Raw genomic sequence first — 5,000 nt, 5'->3', positions numbered from 1 at the left:
ACCCTCCCAGGCTGTGACAGACCTGTAACCCAGATACCTGCGCATAGAAACCATTCTCTGCTTGGTGCCTGAATTTTTTTTTTCCATCTCTGACGTTACAATTAGCCAAATCTCTCTAGTGAGTTAGGACTCCTGTTTCTGCCCAGGACGCGGTCAACCGAAGCCCAAATTACTGCTCCCAATCTTGCTCGTGTCCAAAAATAGTTTTCAAAGCCGCCCTGGCTTTGCAGTCTTGATTTGCTTAAGGCTGCCTTACATCCACACTTAAAAAAAAAAAAAAAAAAAACGACCTACCAAGAAGTCAGAGTCTAGTGGAAAAAACTCCACCCTCCACACACCCCTCAGCAGCAGAGGGGGATTAGCTCAAATGGTAGAGCGCTCGCTTAGCATGCGAGAGGTAGCGGGATCGATGCCCGCATCCTCCAGCTTTGTCCTTTTTGCAGCCTTTTTCAAAATTGGGAGAAATCGTCTCCTGCTTGCCAAGGCCGTGACACTGAAAAGTAAGGCTAGTAAGCACGCACCCAGGGCTTCCCCCAAGCCTTCGATAGCTCAGCTGGTAGAGCGGAGGACTGTAGTACTCTAATAGCAATCCTTAGGTCGCTGGTTCAATTCCGGCTCGAAGGAGATTTTTTTTTGTTGGTATCCTTTCATTTTGCACATTTATTAAGCTGGCAGCAAGAACTTTTCTGCTGTGCTTCTTCTCTTCCATCTGAAGAACCTTCTTCTTCCATGTGTGCTTTAGATATTGAAACTGGCCAGTTATACGGAGCTCTTAATTGAAGTTGTAGCTGAGCCACTCAAGCAGCAGGCGGAAGCAAAAGAGGACTGCGTCCCTGGGTGGGCTCGAACCACCAACCTTTCGGTTAACAGCCGAACGCGCTAACCGATTGCGCCACAGAGACACGGAAGCTGCTTGCCTGGTGTTCCAGTTTCAGGCAGGTCAATGGCCTATGTGTACGGGTGATCTTCCGAGCAACAAAATGAAAACAAAATAAGCAACCAGTTGTGGGCCCCGAAATGTTCCCCAACAACCAATAAATCTCTACACAGACTGACGGAGGGCCGCCTTTCCTTAAGTAGCCCAGCAAAAGTCAGTGTCTAGTGAGAACTTCTCCCAAGCCATTGCATGTAGCAGCAGAGTGGCGCAGCGGAAGCGTGCTGGGCCCATAACCCAGAGGTCGATGGATCGAAACCATCCTCTGCTAGCGTCCTTCCTTTTGTCCGTCTACAATGTTACAATTTGCAAAAGCTCCACCTAGTAAGTTCGGACTCCTGTTTGTGCCCAGAAACTGGTCATCATCAGTCCAAATCACTGCTCCCAATCTAGCTCGTGTCCAAAAGCGTTTTCAGACCCTCCCAGGCTGTGACAGACCTGTAACCCAGATACCTGCGCATAGAAACCATTCTCTGCTTGGTGCCTGAATTTTTTTTTTCCATCTCTGACGTTACAATTAGCCAAATCTCTCTAGTGAGTTAGGACTCCTGTTTCTGCCCAGGACGCGGTCAACCGAAGCCCAAATTACTGCTCCCAATCTTGCTCGTGTCCAAAAATAGTTTTCAAAGCCGCCCTGGCTTTGCAGTCTTGATTTGCTTAAGGCTGCCTTACATCCACACTTAAAAAAAAAAAAAAAAACGAACTACCAAAAAGTCAGAGTCTAGTGGAAAAAACTCCACCCTCCACACACCCCTCAGCAGCAGAGGGGGATTAGCTCAAATGGTAGAGCGCTCGCTTAGCATGCGAGAGGTAGCGGGATCGATGCCCGCATCCTCCAGCTTTGTCCTTTTTGCAGCCTTTTTCAAAATTGGGAGAAATCGTCTCCTGCTTGCCAAGGCCGTGACACTGAAAAGTAAGGCTAGTAAGCACGCACCCAGGGCTTCCCCCAAGCCTTCGATAGCTCAGCTGGTAGAGCGGAGGACTGTAGTACTCTAATAGCAATCCTTAGGTCGCTGGTTCAATTCCGGCTCGAAGGAGATTTTTTTTTGTTGGTATCCTTTCATTTTGCACATTTATTAAGCTGGCAGCAAGAACTTTTCTGCTGTGCTTCTTCTCTTCCATCTGAAGAACCTTCTTCTTCCATGTGTGCTTTAGATATTGAAACTGGCCAGTTATACGGAGCTCTTAATTGAAGTTGTAGCTGAGCCACTCAAGCAGCAGGCGGAAGCAAAAGAGGACTGCGTCCCTGGGTGGGCTCGAACCACCAACCTTTCGGTTAACAGCCGAACGCGCTAACCGATTGCGCCACAGAGACACGGAAGCTGCTTGCCTGGTGTTCCAGTTTCAGGCAGGTCAATGGCCTATGTGTACGGGTGATCTTCCGAGCAACAAAATGAAAACAAAATAAGCAACCAGTTGTGGGCCCCGAAATGTTCCCCAACAACCAATAAATCTCTACACAGACTGACGGAGGGCCGCCTTTCCTTAAGTAGCCCAGCAAAAGTCAGTGTCTAGTGAGAACTTCTCCCAAGCCATTGCATGTAGCAGCAGAGTGGCGCAGCGGAAGCGTGCTGGGCCCATAACCCAGAGGTCGATGGATCGAAACCATCCTCTGCTAGCGTCCTTCCTTTTGTCCGTCTACAATGTTACAATTTGCAAAAGCTCCACCTAGTAAGTTCGGACTCCTGTTTGTGCCCAGAAACTGGTCATCATCAGTCCAAATCACTGCTCCCAATCTAGCTCGTGTCCAAAAGCGTTTTCAGACCCTTCCAGGCTGTGACAGACCTGTAACCCAGATACCTGCGCATAGAAACCATTCTCTGCTTGGTGCCTGAATTTTTTTTTTCCATCTCTGACGTTACAATTAGCCAAATCTCTCTAGTGAGTTAGGACTCCTGTTTCTGCCCAGGACGCGGTCAACCGAAGCCCAAATTACTGCTCCCAATCTTGCTCGTGTCCAAAAATAGTTTTCAAAGCCGCCCTGGCTTTGCAATCTTGATTTGCTTAAGGCTGCCTTACATCCACACTTAAAAAAAAAAAAAAAAACGACCTACCAAAAAGTCAGAGTCTAGTGGAAAAAACTCCACCCTCCACACACCCATCAGCAGCAGAGGGGGATTAGCTCAAATGGTAGAGCGCTCGCTTAGCATGCGAGAGGTAGCGGGATCGATGCCCGCATCCTCCAGCTTTGTCCTTTTTGCAGCCTTTTTCAAAATTGGGAGAAATCGTCTCCTGCTTGCCAAGGCCGTGACACTGAAAAGTAAGGCTAGTAAGCACGCACCCAGGGCTTCCCCCAAGCCTTCGATAGCTCAGCTGGTAGAGCGGAGGACTGTAGTACTCTAATAGCAATCCTTAGGTCGCTGGTTCAATTCCGGCTCGAAGGAGATTTTTTTTTGTTGGTATCCTTTCATTTTGCACATTTATTAAGCTGGCAGCAAGAACTTTTCTGCTGTGCTTCTTCTCTTCCATCTGAAGAACCTTCTTCTTCCATGTGTGCTTTAGATATTGAAACTGGCCAGTTATACGGAGCTCTTAATTGAAGTTGTAGCTGAGCCACTCAAGCAGCAGGCGGAAGCAAAAGAGGACTGCGTCCCTGGGTGGGCTCGAACCACCAACCTTTCGGTTAACAGCCGAACGCGCTAACCGATTGCGCCACAGAGACACGGAAGCTGCTTGCCTGGTGTTCCAGTTTCAGGCAGGTCAATGGCCTATGTGTACGGGTGATCTTCCGAGCAACAAAATGAAAACAAAATAAGCAACCAGTTGTGGGCCCCGAAATGTTCCCCAACAACCAATAAATCTCTACACAGACTGACGGAGGGCCGCCTTTCCTTAAGTAGCCCAGCAAAAGTCAGTGTCTAGTGAGAACTTCTCCCAAGCCATTGCATGTAGCAGCAGAGTGGCGCAGCGGAAGCGTGCTGGGCCCATAACCCAGAGGTCGATGGATCGAAACCATCCTCTGCTAGCGTCCTTCCTTTTGTCCGTCTACAATGTTACAATTTGCAAAAGCTCCACCTAGTAAGTTCGGACTCCTGTTTGTGCCCAGAAACTGGTCATCATCAGTCCAAATCACTGCTCCCAATCTAGCTCGTGTCCAAAAGCGTTTTCAGACCCTCCCAGGCTGTGACAGACCTGTAACCCAGATACCTGCGCATAGAAACCATTCTCTGCTTGGTGCCTGAATTTTTTTTTTCCATCTCTGACGTTACAATTAGCCAAATCTCTCTAGTGAGTTAGGACTCCTGTTTCTGCCTAGGACGCGGTCAACCGAAGCCCAAATTACTGCTCCCAATCTTGCTCGTGTCCAAAAATAGTTTTCAAAGCCGCCCTGGCTTTGCAGTCTTGATTTGCTTAAGGCTGCCTTACATCCACACTTAAAAAAAAAAAAAAAAACGACCTACCAAAAAGTCAGAGTCTAGTGGAAAAAACTCCACCCTCCACACACCCCTCAGCAGCAGAGGGGGATTAGCTCAAATGGTAGAGCGCTCGCTTAGCATGCGAGAGGTAGCGGGATCGATGCCCGCATCCTCCAGCTTTGTCCTTTTTGCAGCCTTTTTCAAAATTGGGAGAAATCGTCTCCTGCTTGCCAAGGCCGTGACACTGAAAAGTAAGGCTAGTAAGCACGCACCCAGGGCTTCCCCCAAGCCTTCGATAGCTCAGCTGGTAGAGCGGAGGACTGTAGTACTCTAATAGCAATCCTTAGGTCGCTGGTTCAATTCCGGCTCGAAGGAGATTTTTTTTTGTTGGTATCCTTTCATTTTGCACATTTATTAAGCTGGCAGCAAGAACTTTTCTGCTGTGCTTCTTCTCTTCCATCTGAAGAACCTTCTTCTTCCATGTGTGCTTTAGATATTGAAACTGGCCAGTTATACGGAGCTCTTAATTGAAGTTGTAGCTGAGCCACTCAAGCAGCAGGCGGAAGCAAAAGAGGACTGCGTCCCTGGGTGGGCTCGAACCACCAACCTTTCGGTTAACAGCCGAACGCGCTAACCGATTGCGCCACAGAGACACGGAAGCTGCTTGCCTGGTGTTCCAGTTTCAGGCAGGTCAATGGCCTATGTGTACG

The 5,000-nt window shown here is 48.6% G+C and overlaps 4 non-coding genes across 4 annotated transcripts; all 4 read right to left on the bottom strand.

Annotated features, from left to right (window-relative positions):
- Nucleotides 1-828: 828 nt before the first annotated feature.
- Nucleotides 829-902, bottom strand: TRNAN-GUU (transfer RNA asparagine (anticodon GUU)). Its single transcript has one exon. It is a non-coding gene; the product is annotated as a tRNA-Asn (tRNA).
- Nucleotides 903-2,175: 1,273 nt separating this feature from the next.
- TRNAN-GUU (transfer RNA asparagine (anticodon GUU)) lies at nt 2,176-2,249 on the bottom strand. The gene has a single exon. It is a non-coding gene; the product is annotated as a tRNA-Asn (tRNA).
- Nucleotides 2,250-3,522: 1,273 nt separating this feature from the next.
- TRNAN-GUU (transfer RNA asparagine (anticodon GUU)) lies at nt 3,523-3,596 on the bottom strand. Its single transcript has one exon. It is a non-coding gene; the product is annotated as a tRNA-Asn (tRNA).
- A 1,273-nt stretch (nt 3,597-4,869) lies between these two features.
- TRNAN-GUU (transfer RNA asparagine (anticodon GUU)) lies at nt 4,870-4,943 on the bottom strand. Its single transcript has one exon. It is a non-coding gene; the product is annotated as a tRNA-Asn (tRNA).
- Between the last annotated feature and the right edge of the window lie 57 nt (nt 4,944-5,000).

Source organism: Engystomops pustulosus, chromosome 3, assembly GCF_040894005.1.
Source record: "Engystomops pustulosus chromosome 3, aEngPut4.maternal, whole genome shotgun sequence".
Classification (NCBI taxonomy): domain Eukaryota; kingdom Metazoa; phylum Chordata; class Amphibia; order Anura; family Leptodactylidae; genus Engystomops; species Engystomops pustulosus.
Note: the sequence above shows the minus strand (reverse complement) of the source record. Positions and strands in the feature narration are given on the sequence as shown.